Source organism: Pseudophryne corroboree, assembly GCF_028390025.1.
Source record: "Pseudophryne corroboree isolate aPseCor3 chromosome 3 unlocalized genomic scaffold, aPseCor3.hap2 SUPER_3_unloc_9, whole genome shotgun sequence".
NCBI classification, from domain to species: Eukaryota; Metazoa; Chordata; class Amphibia; order Anura; family Myobatrachidae; genus Pseudophryne; species Pseudophryne corroboree.
The window spans coordinates 505,168-527,622 of NW_026967585.1; the positions used below are offsets into that span (position 1 = coordinate 505,168).

Consider the following 22,455-nt stretch of genomic DNA (forward strand, 5'->3'; position numbering starts at 1 on the left):
TCCCGGTGCACTACTGATCCCAACCAGCAGTGCATTGCATTAACTGTCTACAGAATCATTCTCCCGGTTAATCACCATCTCCAGTTAATTCTCAGCTGATCTGGACACCCAATCCTGAAGGGTGTGTTCTCACAGAGATTCATCCTATCATCACAGAGCAAGGTGTATAAACTCCAGTTCCTGGCTCATTCACATTGCCTTGGACAATGAGTCACATTTGGTGTGTCAAGTCTCCAGTGGTTCCCCGTGTTCCAGCCTCCAGTGGTTCCCCGTGTTCCAGCCTCCAGTGGTTCCCCGTGTTCCAGTCTCCAGTGGTTCTTCTCATCATTTCATTCCATACATCACTCTGCATTTCTCCTGCTTGCTCCAGACTCCAGCCACAGTTCAACAGCAGTAAGAGAATCTCCTCAGGTGTTATCCTTTGCCTAATCTATGCACCTTGTTACCAGCATTCCATTCTGTGTATTGCATCCAGTTATCAAGTTACCTTCATTCCTCATTTGTGTTATCAGAGACTTTATTTTGCTTTAACCCATTTGCATCCAGTTACCAAATTATTCTACGTTTGTTACCAGAGACTTTGCTTTGCTTTAAACCATTTGCATCCAGTTACCAAAATATTCTACGTTTGTTACCAGAGACTTTGCTTTGCTTGAAACCATTTGCATTCAGTCATCAAGTTATCTTCTATATTTGTGTTGCCAGAGACTTTTGATTATTACCTTGGATTCAGTTACTGCTTATTATTTCATCTGTTACTGCCAGTTCTAAGTTATCATCCACTGCTATATTATTTCTCTGTGACTTTTATGTTTAATAAACCTCAACGCAGGACTCTTTATGCAACCTCCACGTCTCATACTTCATTCCAACACTGACCCACTAGTGCCCCCTCCGGGAACAGACTAAATCTGAATCCTGACAAACCTGACAGACCGAGTTTGAGAACCTGTGCTCTAAAGCATATAGAGTGTTGAATGCCACCTCATTACCACCTCTTGCTTCAGGTGTTGGCAGGTTCAGGAGCAGACCACAAAGTTCCCATCGTTGGATATAATGTAGCTGTGCTATGCTACATTGGCCCTCATTCCGAGTTGATCGGTCGCAAGGCGATTTTAGCAGAGTTGCACACGCTAAGCCACTGCCTACTGGGAGTGAATCTTAGCGTCTTAAAATTGCGACCGATGTATTCGCAATATTGCGATTACAAACTACTTAGCAGTTTCAGAGTAGCTTCCGACTTACTCGGCATCTGCGATCAGTTCAGTGCATGTCGTTCCTGGTTTGACGTCACAAACACACCCAGCGTTCGCCCAGACACTCCCCCGTTTCTCCGGCCACTCCTGCGTTTTTTCCGGAAACGGTAGCGTTTTTATCCACACGCCCCTAAAACGCTGTGTTTCCGCCCAGTAACACCCATTTCCTGTCAATCACACTACGATCGCCGGAGCGATGAAAAAGCCGTGAGTAAAAATCCTATCTTCATAGCAAAATTACTTGGCGCAGTCGCAGTGTGAACATTGCGCATGCGTACTAAGCAGAAAAACGCTGCGATGCGAAGAAATTTACAGAGCGAACAACTCGGAATGAGGGCCATTGTATCCAGTGCGCTCCTCTGATTGACAGTGCAGGAGAGTGCCATGACGTGGCGCTTCCTGATTGGCTGGCGGGACCTTCACTGACAGCAGTCACAGGGGGTCCTGCCAGTCAGGGAAAGGGGATCCATGTGTAAAACATGGATCCCTTTCATTTCGTGGTTCGGGTTGTTCATTTTTTTATTTTAACAAGTCCCTGGATTGCAAAGTTACAGAAGAGGACCAATCTACACCGGATAATTTTATTTTACAGGTACCCCATGGATTCTACTGGAGAAGAGGACCAAGGGCTTCTGGCCAACATAGGTAAGTATGTGTGTGTGTAAGTGTGCATGTATGTTAATTAAAATTTTACTATCTCAGTGTGTTTTTAGGGGGTATTTTTTTGTAAAACAGGTACCAGCGGGCCCGTTATTTCCCCACATGCTGGTACTTGTGATTCTCCAAGTTCCAGCTTGTGGGGGAGGCTTGCTGGGAACTTGTAGTTCTGCTACAAAAAACAATATTCTTATTTTACACAAAAGGCTATCAGCCCTGCATCCACCACACAGGGATGAGGGGACAGCCTTGTGCTTCACCCCTGGTCCTTGGGTGCCTGGTGGGGGGACGCCTTGACTGAAGGGGTCCCCACTCCTCCAGGGTACCCCGGCCAGTGGTGACTAGTTGGGGATGTAATGCCAGGGCCCAATATAAAAGTGTCCTCCGGCTGTGGCATTATCTCTCTGACTAGTGGAGCCTGGTGCTGGTGTTAAAAATACGGGGGACCCCTACGTTTTTTGTCCCCTGTATTTTTTGCACCAGGACCAGGCGCAGAGCCCGTTGCTGGTTGATTAAATATGGGGTGACTCTACGCAATTTTTCCCCTGTATTTTTTCAACCAGGACCAGCTCAAAGAGCCCGAGGATGGTTATGCTTAGGAGGGGGGACCCCATGCAATTTTTTTTTCAGAGAATTTTAACACTTTCAGCACCCCTTGCCCCAGATAAACATGCACAGATCTCACTGATCCATGCATGCCTATCAGAATATGGGAAAATTCTCGAGATGACACTTTGAACAAAAAACACAAAATCAGCCAAAATCGTGAGCTTAGTAAATATACCCCAAAGTGTCAAAATGTCTAAGGCACGTGAACCCCCACCTATGGAGCGAGCTACGGCATAGGTTTTGCAGGCACTGCTGAAGGAGCGTCAGAATCGCCTAGCTAAAATACACAGGGGCGATAGGGATAAGTGAGGTCTATGCACATAGCAATACACCGGACCCCATTGCATCGCAAAGTGACAAAATCATTACCGCTGTGTATTTGTACAGTATATAGCGGAATAAATCACTCCTGCAGATTTACTCTGATTTATGTGAAACCTGTGTGCACCCTTCCATTGTATGTATAACAAAGTAAAAAAATAAGTAAAAAAAAAAGGTTGGCACTTCCTTCCCATTGGTGTTGGTTTATGCCTTAGGTGACTCGGACGCTCATACTTGTATTTCAAAAGCACAATATTTTCCACTGCCTCCCTCTACCCCCATCGCCCTTCTTCCCTGGCAGCCTGCACAGTTCATGCAGTGGACAGGGAGGGAGTTCAGGTCAGGTACAATACACAAACGCAGATGATATACAGTACTTTGTTGCTCCATTACCGCTGTGTATTTAATATAGTGGAATGAGTCGCTCCTGCAAATTTACTCTGATTTATGTGAAACCTGTGTGCACCCTTCCATTGAATGTATAACAAAGAAAAATAAATAAATAAAGTGAATGTCACGGTAACACACACACAAAAAAAAGGTGGCACTTTGGGACTCGAACCCGGGACTTTCAGCGTGGGAGGTGGGAGCCTTCATCGCTAGACCACGATGCTTCATGAGATTCACAGGTTCATGTGTAAAAGTAATGCAAAGAGCGATCCCATTTATGCCTTAGGGGACTCGGACGCTCATACATGTATTTCAAAAGCATGGTATTTATGCACTGTACCTACTTCCTTTCACACATTAGTTGCGTCTGCATACACAATCTTGCATCTGCATACACAAGTGTTTTAACATGCCTGTTTGTGTCTGTATAAACTATTTATTTTATTTTTTTACTCTCTCCGTCTGACCATTGCTCACCATCTATTAACATTACAGTCATCACTGACCATTTGCCAGAGCTGTAGATCAATACGCCGCAATTCGATCTAAAGTACTGGATTAGTGGAGCATTAGCCACCCAGTGGTGGAGATGTGTATTGCATGCTGTGTATCTAGTATTGCCTCAACGTGCCCGTGATTAAACTCAGCAAGCTAAGCTATCGCCTTAGCGTGACTAAATGTCCGTCTAGGCGCAGAAACATCAAGATAATGGAGGACCCATCTGTGTGTCATCCACAAGAACAATGGGTCCAAACTGTTTGCTGGTTTATCCAAAAGTAACAGGATGGAAATGTACCAAGAGAGATTGTCAAAATTGTAATGTTCCTTGGTCTGACAAATGCAAAACTAATAAGTTTGGGCTACCGTCCACAGCACGTAGTACTAGAAGCTGTGATAAGGAAAGGTTAAGGGTTACTCCCTATAAGCAAGGTTCCTGGAAATGTGAATGTTCTCAGACCAAGTTATGCATGACAATACGTCGTCTAGATTGTAATAGCAAAAAGAAAGAAACCGACAGGCAAAGTAATCATACAGAACCACAGCTACAGCCCATTTATGTTGTAAATCCCACAGGGAAGTCACAAAGTTGGTTCTGTATGGACAAAGTACTAGTATGAAAATACAGAATATTACAAAATCAGAAGAATAGATAATATATTAAAGTTTATTGAGATAGTAATATTATCAATTATAATCTGTTATTCTATGTACTTTGTAAATATACAGGTCGGGGATGCCAGGATATCAGATACTTACTAAGTGATGGAGCCAGTGTCTAGATTTTGGTGCACACATTGCACTGCATATGTTGTAATTCCATAGAAGTCACATATATAATATTGTTAATTTTTTTCCCTTTCCTTGTATTTGACACTATATCAACCGACATAATTTACATATTTTTCCTACCACAAGGTCCTCATATTGCTGTTTTTTTCTCTAAATATTGCGTTTTTAAACTTTTGTGGTCTTTATTTTATGATCCCATAGTTATCCAAGGGTTATTTGCCCATATAACAAACAATTTATGTTTTTGTGACAAGGTTGTCACAAGGGGGGAGAGTAGAATATATTTGTTATAGGCAAAGATATTGTTACTATCAATAGCTCCATGGCGCATATTCCAGTGCGTTTTATTTTTTAGAAAGATATGCAAGTGAAGAAAGGAAAAGTATGTAGGATAATAGATGGATCATAACGAGAGAGGTGGTTGGAAAAGAAAAGTTGAGAAACAATATGAAGGTCGCATGAAAGTTTGAAGACTAAAAGAAAGTCTGTTTTAAGAAAGACAAAAGAGAGAGACTATTGTAGTAATGAAGATAATGAGATGACACCGAGTCATCCTACACGGAACGATGATATTTCATAGGCCCAAGAAAAACTAGTCACAAAAGACAATGAAGATATTGATTCCATGTTACTTGACAATGAGCCACTATGAGAAATCTAGAAAGTATCCTGTTCCAGAGAAGAAAATATTGTATAATAGAGAAATGTTAAACCTATGAGAAATGAATACAATTGTACCAGTCTTGTGTATAACAGGAAATATCCTTGTGGAAGGGAAATGGATGTGTACCGGATAATAATGATATCTGGTGAGAGTAAAGGTAAGACCACTGCACTGAATCACTATTACCGTACCTGGCCTGACGGAGAAAGCCCATAGGCTTACTCACATTGGTAAGGGGAGTATGGTGACAACAGTTCAGCTTTCTTTTCCTATGAATGGAAGAGGATGCAGTCATGCCTTCCCTGTATAAAGAGAGAATACCCCGCTCTACACAAGGACCTTTCCCAGGTAATACAGAATAACTCTATCCACCCTATAGGAAATATGTCTTAGTATGTTGTAAAGTGTTTAGCGGCAGCCAAAAGCACTGGTTGGTCACATTGTATAGAATAAAAGTATTAAAACAAAATATATATTTAATCGTAAGAGTGGAATGCACAATTACACTGCCCTATAGGTCTTTAGCCTCAGAGAATCCCTCCATGATATTATGTTGTCAAAAGTCACAGGGAACGCGGTGTGGGGGTGGCATAGTCTTGCATAAGCACCAGTTGATGTCTATCTCTCCACTAACTCTGTTCCCAAGAACCTGTTTCCATATTAGATTTTCATTGGCACATGCCCAGTAAAGTATCATGCTGAATTATATAACGGCACCACAAACTATATCCATGCCTGAAAGGGAAAAATAAGGAGTTCAGGAAGATCCACTAGAGTGCAGTCTCCTCACAGGCAAACAGCAGTGCTGGGAGCAGCTGGCATGAGATGAAGCCTGGTGAGTTTATGAATGGTCTGTAATTCTCTTATCAGGTCTCCTTATAGATCATTGGGGAAGGACCATGCCTAGGACTACCTCCATTTGCAGAAATGTTGCTGAGAGAAGCCCACCTGGAGAGGCTAATAGCACCAACGACGGGGCTGATCTCACCATAAATTTGGAGGCACTGTTTAAGGGACAGTAAATAGTTCCATGCCTTGTTTGGTATGGATGGTAAAGTGGAAGAATCGCAAATCCCTATAAGGTGTATTATGTTCAAGAATAGACCTGCTCCTAGTAGATTGGATGGCAGATATTATATACTGTATATATTTCATACTTGGTGGAACAAGGGGGGGACAGGACGGGGAGCTGAATCAGGTTCCTGGTACTGTGGCAAGTAAGGTAACAATTCACCTGTGGGTTCTATGTGACTGATGACATTTCTCCCTACACCATGGTCCATAATGGCTTAAGGAAAATAACATAAACATATAGTATGTTCCTCACACTGACCATGGCATATGAAGATATAATGACACTCGGAATATGTACAAAATGATGTTTTGATAAGATACTGATGAATATGTACTTGAGCAGAAGAAGAAATAGATCACTTATCAATTGAGACACGCTTACCAAAAGTATCTATTTATATCTCGTGGTTATAGAGCTAAAATACTATGATTTACAATTAATTTACTATAAAAAATACCCTTACTGATATGCCTTTTGGCTTACTATATAGACTTGTGATAGACCTAGGAAGTTTAACTTTTATGGACCAGCTAAAAATATAAAGGCTACAAGCACCTCTATAGGACTCATTAATGAAGAACTGAGAGACATTAGAGAAGGTATGATTCAATATCCAGTAGCCATCCATTAGTTACTGCTCAGAGAAGGTAGCGGATGGGAACAATTTAAGGAATGTGTTTTAATATCTCAGATAATTACAATCCCATTGAACAGAAGGTTAAATTACTACAAGATTTACAGGGACACATGAACCAATCAGCTGATTGGGATCTTTTTGGATGGATGGGAGCTAGTATTTCTAAGTGGCTATATCAAGTGTTACATTATGTCATGATGATAATTCTTATAATTCTCATACTCTATGTAAGCATCAAATGTCTGCCGTCCCTTGGTAGACAGTGTGGCAATATACTAATACCCCAAAGAAAGCCAAAAACTAATCTTATGGTGATGACCCCGGTTACCTACACTGCGGTAGCCCACACATGATCACACTAACAGAAATATACACTTAATAGGTGCTTACATGCTTTTGCTTCATACACACACATAGCAAGAAGAACCTCAACCTATAGCCAGGGTAAAGAAACAACATATTCTGTCGCTATCTCTTCCATTTCTCTTATCTATCCAAGTTTTCGGGAGGGTTGAGGCTTTTTGCATCGATACTCAGTGGACTAGTGCCAGCGATTGTATCCAGAGAACGGGTTTTCCTTTTTCTATCTCACATCTCACACTACTCCACTCATCACCAGACAAATAATTTAAACATGGTGAGTATTTGATTTATTATATGATAGTTGTTTAGAGATTAAACAAAACGGTGGAATGTTGAAGTTATATCAAATATCCTGTATTGTCTCATTAATTGTGCTATGATTCTTGATATTCTAATGTTCCCTTAAACAGTGTTTTCTTTTAGTATAGAGTTACTATGCACAGAGCAATATTCTCCCACAACCCTTGAGCATCATTTGATTAGGTGTTTATGTGGCTAGTAGCAAGGCCTGTGTGTAGATAACGAGTGCTCAATGATATTGTATGAGACCTTGTGGCAGAACAAGGACATATCATGGAATATCTGATGGACCTTCAATTTGGACAACACGTTATTATGAACAAGAATGACCTTTATGACAACGAAGCCTATTAGAGAATCTAACTGTTAATTATAGGAGATTTAAGCTTCATGACAAGTCTGCCATCTTATGGATAAAACCACTCTCTTTAATTAGCTAATCTGACCATATTTGGCATTTCCCCTTATTGTTCATCAACCAATGTATCTCCATGATTTAATCTATATGTATGCCTTGTTTGTAAATAAGTTCTGAATAATTGTATAATGTTATGGTATAAATAATGTAAAGTCAGTGTTCTAAAGACACAGGCTCATTGATGAATTATGTCTTGGTCCATGCTCCTCTGCACAGAATATTGGGTTTGGTTCCCTCTTTGATAGTAAATTCTATATGCTGAATATCATCACAATGGAGAACTCTCTATTATTATTATAATTTGGCTTTAACACCAGACTTGTTGTATTGGGACTGTTTACCATCTCCTTTTCTTTTTGTTTTCCCTTGAGACAGAAAGGGCTGAAAAGCCGGAATTTTAGACTTGAATTTGCATGTGGAAGGAAACTTTACTTTTTTGGAGTCTGCTTCTGACTCCAAGATACTGATTAATTCTTTACCAAAAAGAATATCTCCAGTAAAAGGTAAACACTCCAAAACCTTTTTGGATTCTGAATCAGCTTTCCATGTACGTAGCCAAACCGCTCTGCGAGCGGCTACTTCTGAAGCTGATGCCTGAGAGGCAATAGTACCCATATCCAAGGCTGCTTCTTCCAAAAACATTGCAGCCTGCTTGATATGTGCTACATGAGATTTTTGCTCTCTAGATGCAATTGAAAGATCCATTTCCAATGCATCAGCCCAGGCAGCCACTGCTTTTGCCAGCCAGGCTGAAGCTTTGATTGATCTTATGATTGCCCCAGACGGGGCAAAATATTTTTTTTGCCAAAAACCATCAACTCTCCTATCCATGACACCATTTAATGATGTTGAAGGCAGAGGTAATGTGGATATTCCCACTAATAGAATTACATGCGTATCTACTTTGGGGGCCACCTCCCTGTCTAAACAGTTCTCAGCCAGAAGAGGATAACTGGAATTCCATTTCCTTGGAATTCTAAATTTCTTACTGGGTGTAACCCAAGCCTCTTCTATAAATTTCCTTCAGCTGTCCTGACCCAGGAAACTCAGTCCTGACTGTTTTGGGACATGTAAACACAGGTGACTTGGATTTTAACACAGGCTCTGCTGATTATTCTAAGGATAGAATTGCTTTCATCGCATTAATTAACTCAGATACGTCCACTGAGCTGAGACCTTCCGCCTCAGCTTCGTATGCAGAACCAGAGTGTAATGAGTCTTCATTCTCCAACGAATCCTCATCTGAAGCATGTGTAGACTGTAAAGATATTGTTTCATGTCTATGTGATTTACTTACCACTGTCCTTTCAGCCTGTTTTTGTTTTGAGGCTGCTGCTTCCCCTGCTGGATGTGATAAACCGCAGGTGGAATGCTGCATGTAAGGGTTAATAGTGTAACCTAACCCTGGTACAGAAGTTGGAATTATCCGCTCAGCTACACTGGATATTGTCTATAAAAAGGTAGCCCATGGGGGTTCAACTTGCACCTGTGTCCTCCTTGGATTTGTCAAGACTTTGATGAAAGCTAAAACTATGTTTCTGAACCAGATCCTGATAGGTTAACCCAGCTTTGACAAACATGATGAGTATTGGTGCTGCTGTGAGTGTATTTTCCTCACCCTTGCCGCTCTTAGACATGATAAATAATCAGACACTTGCACAGTGTACTACACAATTTGTGACTGTAATCACTTAAAATTTTGTTAAAGTGACATAAAATCCGACCCTACCTTGCTTTGCACAAGCATTTAAGATCGGAATAGTCAGAAAAAACTGACAGAATTATAGTAAATTCAGCAGTCACAGGTTATACATTAGTATCCGCACCATATAGATGTAACATACAACAAACCACTGCAGATGAAACCCGGGTGACTCTAATGCACATGATAATGTACAGGGTATATATGGATAGGATCTTGTATCAGAAAACACTCCTGATCAAGATGAGTGTCAGCAACAAGTTAGGCAAACTAGAAGTGAAAACACATTCCAATGGACCAAGAATCTCCTGTCATTCATTTATGGGTTGAATGTTTAGCTTTGTAGCCCTGACTATGGAACTCACTGCCTTGCACAGTCCAAGAGACCACCACTCTAGAGACCTACACAAGCAGACTGATGACTGTTACTCACGCTTTTCATTAATGTACCTCTATTTCTCATACGTCCTAGAGGATGCTGGTGATTCCAAAAAGACCATGGGGTATAGACGGATCCGCAGGAGCTTGGGCACACTGTAAAGACTTAAACTGGGTGTGAACTGGCTCCTCCCTCTATGACCCTCCTCCAGACCTCAGTTAGAAAACTGTGCCCAGGAGAGATGGACATTTTCGAGGAAAGAATTTATTGTTATAAACACGGTGAGTGTCATACCAGCTCACACCTCAAACACACCGTAGAACGTGGCATTCAGTAGAATACCAGTCAACGGCATGAACAAAACCCTGAGAGAATATGTAACACAACCCATGTGTGTCCACAGAAACAAAAATAGGACCCTGCATGCTATGTCATGAACAACGGTAGCAACCACCAGATAGAGAAGACACACCACCAGGATGTAACCAAAAAGCAATAACTGTAGACACCGTACGCACTGGGACGGGCGCCCAGCATCCTCTACGGACCAAGAGAAAAGGATTTACCGGTAGGTACCAAAATCCTATTTTCTCATACGTCCTAGAGGATGCTGGGGATTCCAAAAGGACCATGGGGTTTATACCAAAGCTCCAAAATGGGCTGGAGAGTGCGGACGACTCTGCAGCACCGAATGAGCAAACATATGGTCCTCAACAATCCAGGTATCAAACTTGTAAAGCATGGCAAAAACTTTTGACCCCGACCAAGAATCCGCTCGGCAAAGTTGAACCGCCGAGACTCCTCGGGCATTCGCCCAAGAAAATCCCATCTTCCCAAAAGAAGGAACCTCCACCGACTTCGGTGACGGCAAAGCAGCCGTAGAACAAACATGCCAGACCGCATCACAGATTCAGCATGTAACAAACTGCATAACGCAGTCTCCCAAAGTAAGCTGGGAACATACCACATAAACAGGGCCTCTGTTACTCCAAACTGAGCCAAATAGATGACTTGCATACTCAAAACCCTGGCTAGAGCAAGGGGGTTTGAACTAGCTAATGCCTAAATAACCCCCGGCATCAACAAAAGCCTGATTTCTGCGAAACCCCTCTTGGTAGAACTATCAACCGAGAACTCAATTCCTCTCTATCCACCTGAAAGATCAAACAAGGCTCTTGTGGGACAAGACCACCACGCCCGACACCCGCCTTGCGGACGTCAAAGTCAAAAACCTGACCACTTTCCAAACGAGAATTTCCGCAAAGAAACTTAATATAGTCTTGCCTTCACATCGGCTTGTAACAAATGGATAAGCAGGACCTAGCTGAAAGTCCTCCATAGGAGCCTTCCTGGATACACACCGAGACACATAATTACTCCAACAACGGTTGTAACGCTGTGCCGTGAGTTCTTTCCAAGCCGGAAGAAATGAAGAATCGACTTCACTGGGAACACCCATTCAGCTTAGGATACGACCTTCAACCGCCCCACCATTAGACGCAGCTGCGGTAAGTCCTGATACACGCCCTGATCCTGTTGTAACATTACGTCACGTAAAGGAAGAGGGCAGTAATTTTCTATGAGTAAACCATGAAAACTGGATAGCCAACCCTCTCTGGTTAGACCGGAGTTCAGAGGATCATCGATCATCTTACGCTTACCACTGCCAGAAAAGTGAAAGCGGAGAGGCCACCTCGACCGACTAAAAACAGTGTCACAAGGATGTCCGCTGCTATATCCTGAGTGTCTCTTAACCTGGAACCCTCTCCTCGAGGTCTCACGTTGAGGCGAAACGCCAACATGTCCAATTGCGACACTCCACAAAGACTTGGCACGTCTGGGAAAGCTTCTCAATAATGACAGTATTTTTCCCGGCTGAATATCATGTCGCAAAGGAAATCTATGTCTCCGTCGTTTACCTCCGGAATGAAGACTGCTAACATAGCGTTTACCAGACTTCCCCCTCAACTGCAAACAGCGCATCTTCTGCCATTTTCGTGGTTTTTTTTTTGTTCCGCCCTAGCGGCTTACTTACGCCATTTCTGACAAGGCTTCTGGCAGAATTAACACGGCAGAGCATGAAGAACACGTTCGTCTAAAATAGCTCTTAATTCCAAAACTTACAGCAGACAAGTTTCCCAACCTGACCTCATCCTCTGGAAATACGTCCCTTGCAAAGGACTGCTCCCCAGCTTCGGAGATCTATATGCACGGACACCAAGATCTAAACCTTTATCCCTCTAGAAGGAAAAAAAATCGAGCAGACACCACAGGAGCGATGTCCTGGCCGTTTTGATTATATTCCGGTGGATGCGCAGGTGTGACCCGGACCACATTTCCAACTGGTCCCATGAAAATCACTCTGGTATTAGACCTGCTCTCCGAAAAAAAACCTCTCATGCCGCATCCATCTGTCTTCTTAATGGAACCTATTGATGAGGTGTCACCTCAAAGTCGATCCAACTCTGGACCCTCAGACCTCTTTCCACAGGAAAACACCAAACCTTAACCGGTCAATATCCACTCTGAAAACCACTTCTGACATCTGCGTCGTTGGGAACAACAGGCCCATTTCTGCGCCGAAGAACCGTCAAATAAACAAGGATATGCACCTTTTTACAGGGACAACCAGACAATGTCCTGAACGTGACTCACCTCTGTAAGGCGTTGCGTGTTACCTCCCCTTCCATAGGGGAGAGGCAAAATCTATTAGAAAAAACAGTAAGGGGAAACAACCGTAACTCAGAATGTTCCCCTTTGGCTTCTATAAATAACTCACATGTCGTAGTCTATTCCTAGACTAACTGAAAATTAGTGGACAAGTGGTCACTGAAGTGGGGACCAGCCAGATAGACTCAGCGACAAGTGGTGTATATAGTGGAAACAGAAACTACATCCACTTCTGCGAACCTAACCAGGTTGCAGAACACTTACCTTTTCACCTTCCACTGTCTACACAGAAAAGGAAAAAGAACGGTCTCGAACCGGTTAAACGACTGCATCCCTTAAAAGAATGCGTCATCCACGGTTGTGAAGGAGGTTAACTCTCGAATTTAGCCTCATCAGCGGATACCGCCGAGATTAACTGAAGAGAGGCCACACCAAACAGCTCTATACCTCCCACCAGCATCTCCCGGAGACCTCCTCCGCATTTTTCCGGTCACACCACCTGCTGTCACTTGGCAGCCTGCTGTAATGTTATAAGGAAAAATAAACATAGGCAAGCCCTACCCACTCTGAGTAGGATAATTCTATCGGAAGCTTACCCGACTACCACACTCCCTCAAGTGCATCCATTGCAAATAAGGTCAAAGTATAGAAATAAAATTTCACTTAGCTGCCTGTGTATGATCCTTTGCGACCGGGCTCTGCGTCGACCAGGAGTTGACTGTCATAGATTTCTCTCCGGTGAGTAAAATCTTATTATATAAATACCAATACAGGCACCAGGCAATAACAGCTTGTTAATTCTTTTAGCCAGGCATTACCGTTGATGCCGACAGGGCATCGACCGACCGCCGTGTCTCCCCTAGTGTGTTTACTTGTTTTTTTAAGCACACAAAAGTAACCTGTCAATACTTAGTTGTTTGAATCAAGTACCGGCAAGCGTCGGCGAAACCGACAGTTATCCCCACAGGCGCCTTTGACAAAGCCCTCACACCTGTCGACACACGTCGACTAACCAATAGTGGGTAAACAAAACAGGGAAACAGTGTATTTATGTATTACAACAAGGATTCTGCGTCCATTATCAATCCTAATGCTGTATGACACCCATACAGCATTAAAACACTCTGTGTACCCCTTCCTTCTTAGTATACAGCAAGTCCCGGTGGGGAACTTTGGAAAATGGCGCTGACCCCTCTGTGAGGTCTAAGCTCCGCCCCTTCCCGGCGCACTTAAGCCCGCTCGACAAAATAATAATAATAATAATAATATATATATATATATATATATATATATATATATATAAAACCCTATATTGAGCCGGGGACCCTATACACAGGGAGATTACACCTCTGGGAGGGCAACACAGTCCAAACATTGCGTTCCCCACTGTTGGTTCTTGGCGGGGACAGCAGGGAAAAATGGCGCTGACTCAGTGTGTGAGGCTAAGCTCCGCCCCTCTCGGCGCGCTATAGCCCCCCTGGATCTGAAAACCAAATAGGCCGAGTACTAAATATAGGGTATATATATATATATATATATATACTCAGCACCATGCTGCTCAGGGCGCCCCCCTGCGCGCCGTGCACCCCAGACAACGTTCGGGAAGCGGGAGTTCCGGCGCATCGCGCACCTGCCGCTCTCAGGTGGGTCCCCGTGTGCGACGCCCGGGAGATCTAACTATCTATGCTGCCCCGGGCGCCACCACATCCCGGCGCCCTGTACCCCATGGTGGCTGACGGGGTCTGTATATGGAGCCCCCGGCAGCGAGAGTAAGAACTGTTAAAACTGACTCGCTGCCCAGGGCGCCACCCCCCCGCGCGCCCTGCACCCGTATAAGCGGTGGCGGGGAAATAATTAAAGTATACTGGCGGGGGATGAACCACGGTACCTCGGCACCTAAATGCTTTTTTTTTTTGCCAGTTGTTCACATTAAGCAGACCAGTAACATGCGCCCAGGGCGCTCCCCCCCCAGCGCCCTGCACCCTGTGAGTGCCGTTGGTGTGTGGGAGCATGAAGAGCAGCACTACCACTGTACTTCCATTACTGAAGTCTTCTTTTCTTCCAATACTCACCCGACTTCTTTCTTCTGGCTTCTGTGAGGGGATTGACGCCGTGGCTCCGGGAACAAGAAGCTAGGCGTACCAAGTGATCGAACCCTCTGGAGCTAATTGTGTCCAGTAGCCGAGAAGCAGAGCCTTGAAACTCACAGAAGTAGGTCCTGCTTCTCTCCCCTCAGTCCCACGCTGCAGGGAGCCTGTAGCCAGCAGGTCTCCCTGAAAATAAAAAACCTAACATAAAGTCTTTCAGAGAAACTCAGTAGAGCTCCCCTAGTGTGTGATCCATCACTCCTGGGCACAAAGGCTAACTGAGGTCTGGAGGAGGGGCATAGAGGGAGGAGCCAGTTCACACCCAGTTTAAGTCTTTACAGTGTGCCCAAGCTCCTGCGGATGCGTCTATACCCCATGGTCCTTTTGGAATCCCCAGCATCCTCTAGGACGTATGAGAAATAGAGGTACATTAATGAAAAGCGTGAGTAACAGTCATCAGTCTGCTTGTGAAGGTCTCTAGAGTGGAGGCCTCTTGGACTGTTCAAGGCAGTGAGTTCCATGGTCAGGGCTACAAAGCTAAACATTCAACCCATAAATGAATGACAGGAGATTCTTGGTACTGCTGGTAACAGTCCATCTGTAGAAGCAAGCAAGCAGGGCAGTAAGGAGACAGAAGCTGCTTCTAGTACCTTGGACCATGTAATGTTGAGCTGGGAAAGTCAGTTAGCCAATTATGAAATAGATTTGTCATCTTACAGGCAGCCAGTGAAGGGAGTAGAGAATGGGTGTTATGAGGCAGGAACGGGCTGGTTAGGTAACAGCTTTGCTGCTGCATTCTGTACTAGCTGCAAGCTCTGTAATTCTTTTGCTGGTAGACCCAGGTAGATGGCATTGCAGTAGTCTATGAACTTCTGAGGGAATCAAGTGTTTGATTCTGGCTATGGTCCACAGATGGAAGAATGAGGATTTGTATGTGGCAGATACCTGATGTCTGTGTCAGCCACATACCAGGACAACACAAAGATTCAGCACATGTTCAGTATTTTCAATTCTGTACACCAAAGCATAAATCCAGATGGTTGGTAAAGTCTTGTCCTTTGTTGGTGAGCTTCTATTATGTTTCACAAAGACTGAGTCACAGCCAACTGGCATCATCCACCCATGGCGCTCAGCTAGACAACCATTTAGGATTGGTATTAGGTTCTCAGTACATGGAGCAAAAAGCAGGTCATCTGCATAGCAGTGGTAGACCAGGCCAAGACGTCTGATTATATCACCCAGTGGTAGCATTTATATTGCATAAAGCATAGGAGATAAGGTTGACCCTTGAGGAACATTGCATGACAGTGATAATTATACTCCAGAAGATGTAAATGGTTCCGTATTTGGGTAATGTCTAATATGTTCAACAAGAGCGGATTTATTTCTCTCACAGCATGAAAATGGCTTTTCACCTGTGTGACTCCTCTGATGTGTAACAAGATTTGATTTATATGCAAAACATTTCCCACACACAGAACAGGAATACGGCTTCTCACCTGTATGACTTCTCTGATGTGCAACAAGATCTGATTTCCGTGGAAAACATTTCCTACACTCAGAACAGGAAAATGGCTTCTCACCTGTGTGACTACTCTGATGTGTAACAAGATCTGATTTCCGTGCAAAACATTTCCCACACTCAGAACATGGAAATGGCTTCTCACCTGTGTGAGTATGCTAATGAATATCAAAATGTGATTTGAAAGCAAAACATTTCCCACACTCAGAACAGGAAAACGGCTTCTCACCTGTGTGACTTCTCTGATGTGTAACAAGATCTGATTTCCGTGCAAAACATTTCCTACACTCAGAACAGGAATACGGCTTCTCATCTGTGTGAGTATGCTGATGAATATCAAAATGTGATTTGAATGCAAAACATTTCCCACACTCAGAACAGGAATACGGCTTCTAACCTGTGTGACTTCTCTGATGTCTAACAAGAACGGATTTAAATGTGAAACATTTCCCACACTCAGAACAGGAATACGGCTTCTCACCTGTGTGACTTCTCTGATGTCTAACAAGAACTGATTTAAATGCGAAACATTTCCTACACTCAGAACAGGAAAATGGCTTCTCACCTGTGTGACTACTCTGATGTGTAACAAGAGCTGATTTCTGTGTAAAACATTTCCCACACTCAGAACAGGAAAACGGTTTCTCACCTGTGTGACGTCTCTGATGTCTAACAAGAACTGATTTACATGCGAAACATTTCCCACACTCAGAACAGGAAAACGGCTTCTCACCTGAGTGACTTCTCTGATGTGCAACAAGAGCTGATTTCCGTGGAAAACATTTCCTACACTCAGAACAGGAAAATGGCTTCTCACCTGTGTGACTACTCTGATGTGTAACAAGAGCTGATTTCTGTGTAAAACATTTCCCACACTCAGAACAGGAATACGGCTTCTCACCTGTGTGACTTCTCTGATGTTTAACAAGATCTGATTTCCGTGCAAAACATTTCCCACACTCAGAACATGGAAATGGCTTCTCACCTGTGTGAGTATGCTGATGAATAACAAAATGTGATTTGAATGCAAAACATTTCCCACACTCAGAACAGGAATACGGCTTCTCACCTGTGTGACTTCTCTGATGTCTAACAAGAACTGATTTAAATGCGAAACATTTCCCACACTCAGAACAGGAAAATGGCTTCTCACCTGTGTGACTACTCTGATGTGTAACAAGAGCTGATTTCTGTGTAAAACATTTCCCACACTCAGAACAGGAAAACGGCTTCTCACCTGTGTGACTTCTCTGATGTGTAACAAGAACTGATTTAAATGCGAAACATTTCCCACATTCAGAACATATCAGTGGCCTCTCACCTGCCTTAGCTGGATGATGGGTAATAAGCTTTGTGTTCTGTGTAAAACATTTGGCATCTACAGAACAGGGAAACTCTGTATCTACTGTCAGAGCTGTAACAGATGCACCAATATCAGAGTGATCAGGAGAACATTCCCCAGGATCAGGGGGATCAGCTGATAGAGCTGGATGTATAATTGGGGTAATGGGGTTATCTCCTGGAGAATCCTGTCTACTGTCATTATCTGTTATTTCAGAATCCTGGGATACCATTAGATGTCCTTCTGAGATATTTCTGCTTGTGTGTCCATCTGCTGGAAATAAAATACATTATGGAAATATAAAATGAGTAGACAAGACCCAGGGTGTTACAGGATACAATATATAATTCTATAACTGACATGTTTTACCTGTAATCATTGCTTTTATGTGTATATAAAAAAAAAAAGATAGGATGCTTAGACTGGAGCTTGATCAACACTGAACGCTCATGTGGGATTACTAGAGGCAACATGGACGCTCATGTGGGATTCCTAGAGGTGACATGGACGCTCATGTGGGATTACTAGAGGCGACATGGACGCTCATGTGGGATTACTAGAGGTGACATGGACGCTCATGTGGGATTACTAGATGTGACATGGACGCTCATGTGGGATTACTAGAGGTGACAAGGACGCTCATGTGGGATTACTAGAGGTGACATGGACGCTCATGTGGGATTCCTAGAAGCGACATGGACGCTCATGTGGGATTCCTAGAGGTGACACGGACGCTCATCTGGGATTACTAGAGGTGACACTGATGCTCATGTGGGATTACTAGAGGCGACATGGACGCTCATGTGGGATTACCAGAGGTGACATGGACGCTCATGTGGGATTACTAGAGGTGACACTGATGCTCATGTGGGATTACTAGAGGCGACATGGACGCGCATGTGGGATTACTAGAGGCGACATGGACGCTCATGTGGGATTACTAGAGGTGACATGGACGCTCATGTGGGATTCCTAGAGGTGACACGGACGCTCATGTGGGATTACTAGAGGTGACACTGATGCTCATGTGGGATTACTAGAGGCGACATGGACGCTCATGTGGGATTACTAGAGGTGACACTGATGCTCATGTGGGATTACTAGAGGCGACATGGACGCTCATGTGGGATTACTGGAGGAGACATGGACGCTCATGTGGGATTACCAGGTGACATGGACGCTCATGTGGGATTACTAGAGGTGACACTGATGCTCATGTGGGATTACTAGAGGCGACATGGACGCTCATGTGGGATTACTAGAGGCGACATGGACGCTCATGTGGGATTACTAGAGGTGACATGGACGCTCGTGTGGGATTACTGGAGGAGACATGGACGCTCGTGTGGGATTACTAGAGGTGTCATGGACGCTCGTGTGGGATTACTAGAGGTGACATGGTTGTAATAATAAAACACCAAAGAAGAGAAAATGCTGTCCTGCTTGCGCACTAATAAATAATAGGATTTTAATACCTACCAGTAAATCCTTTTCTCTGAGTCCGTAGAGGATGCTGGGGTCATCAATAGAACCATGGGGTATAGACAGGATCCACAGGAGAAATGGGCACTTTAAGACTTTAATAAGGGCGTGAACTGGCTCCTCCCTCTATGCCCATCTTCCAGACCTCAGTTATAGGAACTGTGCCGAGGGAGACGGACATTAGGTTGGTTTATATGAAAAGAAGAAACCACCTTCGGCAGAAACTGTTGACGAGTTCTCAACTCTGCTCTATCTTCATGGAAGATCAAATAAGGGCTCTTGTGAGACTAGGCCGCCAAATCGGACACCCGCCGTGCAGATGCCAAGGCCAATAAAATTACCACTTTCCAAGTGAGGAATTTCAAATCCACCTTTTGAAAAAGGTTCAAACCAGTGAGATTGAAGGAACTGTAACATCACGTTAAGGTCCCAAGGTGCCACAGGAGGCACAAAAGGAGGTTGGATGTGTAACACCCCTTTTGCAAACGTTTGCACCTCAGGAAGTGAGGCCAATTGTTTCTGAAAGAAAACTGACAATGCAGAAATCTGTACTTTAATGGATCCTAATTTAAGGCCCGCATCCACTCCAGCTTGTAAAAAGTGGAGAAAACGTCCAAGTTAAAAAATATCCGCAGGAGCCTTCTTGGACTCGCACCAGGAAATATATTTCCTCCAAATGTGGTGATAGTGTTTTGCCGTAACATCCTTTCTAGCCTGAATAAGAGTGGGAATGACTTCACTGGGAATTCCCTTCTGGGCTAGAATCTGGCGTTCAACCGCCATGCCGTCAAACATAGCCGCAGTAAATCTTGATACTGACACGGCCCCTGCTGTAACAGGTCCTCTCGTAGAGGAAGCAGCCAGGGATTTCCTATGCGTAAATCCTGAAGATCGGGATACCAAGCCCTCCTTGGCCAATCTGGAACAATGAGGATCGTCGGAACCTTTCTTCTTCTTATCATTTTTAACACTCTCGGAATGAGAGGAAGTGGAGGGAACACATACCGACTGAAACAACCACGGTGTCACCAGAGCGTCCACCGCTATGGCTTGAGGGTCCCTAATTTTGGAGTTTCTTGTTGAGACGAGACGCCATCATCTCTACTTGGGGAGTACCCCAGCGACTTGTCACTTCTGTGAAGACTTCTGGATGAAGTCCCCACTCTCCTGGATGGAGATCATGTCTGCTGAGGAAGTCTGCTTTCCAGTTGTCCACTCCTGGAATAAAGATAGCTGACAGAGCGCTTAGATGTTTCTCCGCCCAGCGGAGAATCCTTGTGGCTTCTGCCATTGCTGCTCTGCTTTTTGTTCCGCCCCGGCTGTTGATGTAAGTTACTGCTGTTACATTCTCCGACTGGATGAGTACGGGTCGACTTTGAAGAAGGCGTTCCGTTTGTAGAAGGCCGTTGTAAATCGCCCTTAATTCCAGAACGTTTATGTGGAGACAAGTCTCCTGACTTGACCATCTTCCTTGCACCCCAACCCCGGGGACTTGCATCCGTGGTCACTAGAATCCAATCCTGAATACCGAACCTGCGTCCCTCGATGAGGTGAGAACTGTGCAGCCACCACAGCAGTGATATTCTTGTCTTTGAGGACAGGACTATCGTCCGTTGCATGTGTAGGTGGGAACCGGACCACTTGTCCAACAGGTCCCACTGGAATACTCTGGCATGGAATCTGCCAAACTGAATGGCCTCGTAGGCTGCCACCATCTTTCCCAGCAAGCGAGTGCATTGATGTATTGACACTCTGGTTGGTTTTAAGATTTGTTCCCGAGCTTTTTCTTCCGGAAGAAAAACTCTCTGTAGTTCTGTGTCCAGATTCATCCCCAGAAACGACAGGCGGGTCGTAGGGATCAACTGAGATTTCAGCAGGTTGAGGAGCCAGTCATGTTGTTGCAACACCTTCAGGGACAGTGCAATGTTCTGTAACAACTTGTCCCTGCATCTGGCTTTCATCAGGAGATCGTCCAAGTATGAGATAATCATGACACCTTGCATGCGAAGAAGAATCATCATCTCCGCCATCACTTTGGTGAAAATCCTCGGAGCCATGGACAGCCCAAACGGCAACGTCTGAAATTGGTAATGACAATCCTGAACCGCAAAGCGCAGGAAGACCTGATGAGGAGGATAAATGGGAACATGTAGGTAGGTATCCTTTATGTCTAAGGAGACCATAAAGTCCCCTTCCTCCAGACTGGAGATCACTGCTCTGAGAGACTCCATCTTGAATTTGAATTTCTGCAGAAAGAAATTTAGGTCTTTAAGGTTGAGGATCGGTCTGACCGAGCCGTCCGGCTTCGGAACCACGAATAAGCTGGAATAAAAGCCTTGTCCCTGTTGCACAGGGGAACCGTGATAATGACCTGGTTCTGACACAATTTTTGTATTGCGTCGCACACTACCTCTCTGCCGGTCAGAGAAGCTGGCAAGGCTGATTTTAAAAATCGGCGAGGGGGAACGTCTTAAAATTCTAGTTTGTACCCTTCTGACACAATTTTTAAAATCCAAGGTTCCAGGCCCGAGCAAACCCAGACCTGGCTGAAGAGCTTGAGATGTGCCCCAACCGGCGAGGACTCCCGCAGGGAAACCCCAGCGTCATGCGGTGGACTTGGCAGAAGCCGGGGAGGACTTCTGTTCTTGGGAGGCAGAGAAGCCTGGGTTTCTTTTACCTCTTTCCCTGCCTCTAGCAGCAAGGAAGGCAGAGCATCTTCCTCTTCGGTATCTATTGGGCCGAAAGGACTGCATTTGATGATGCGTTTTCTGATGTTTTGGGGGAACATAAGGTAAAAATGACGATTTTCCAGCAGTAGCTGTAGAGACTCGGTTTGTAACCAGTAGGTATTAAAAATAAGATTTTACTCACCGGTAAATCTATTTCTCGTAGTCCGTAGTGGATGCTGGGACTCCGTAAGGACCATGGGGATTAGCGGCTCCGCAGGAGACTGGGCACAAACTAAAGAAAGCTTTAGGACTAACTGGTGTGCACTGGCTCCTCCCATTATGACGCTCCTCCAGACCCCAGTTAGGATACTGTGCCCGGAAGAGCTGACACAATTTAGGAAGGATTTTGAATCCCGGGTAAGACTCATACCATCCACACCAATCACACCGTACAACTCGTGATACTATACCCAGTTAACAGTATGAAAACAACGAAGCCTCTCAACAGATGGCTTCTCAACAATAACCCGTTAGTTTAACAATAACTATATACAAGTATTGCAGACAATCCGCACTTGGGATGGGCGCCCAGCATCCACTCATGTAACGTGTGGCCCTATTG

The 22,455-nt window shown here is 44.3% G+C and overlaps 1 pseudogene; it reads right to left on the bottom strand.

Annotated features, from left to right (window-relative positions):
* Positions 1–15,166: 15,166 nt before the first annotated feature.
* Positions 15,167–22,455, bottom strand: part of LOC134984880 (zinc finger protein 850-like) — a 213,417-nt pseudogene continuing 206,128 nt past the window's right edge.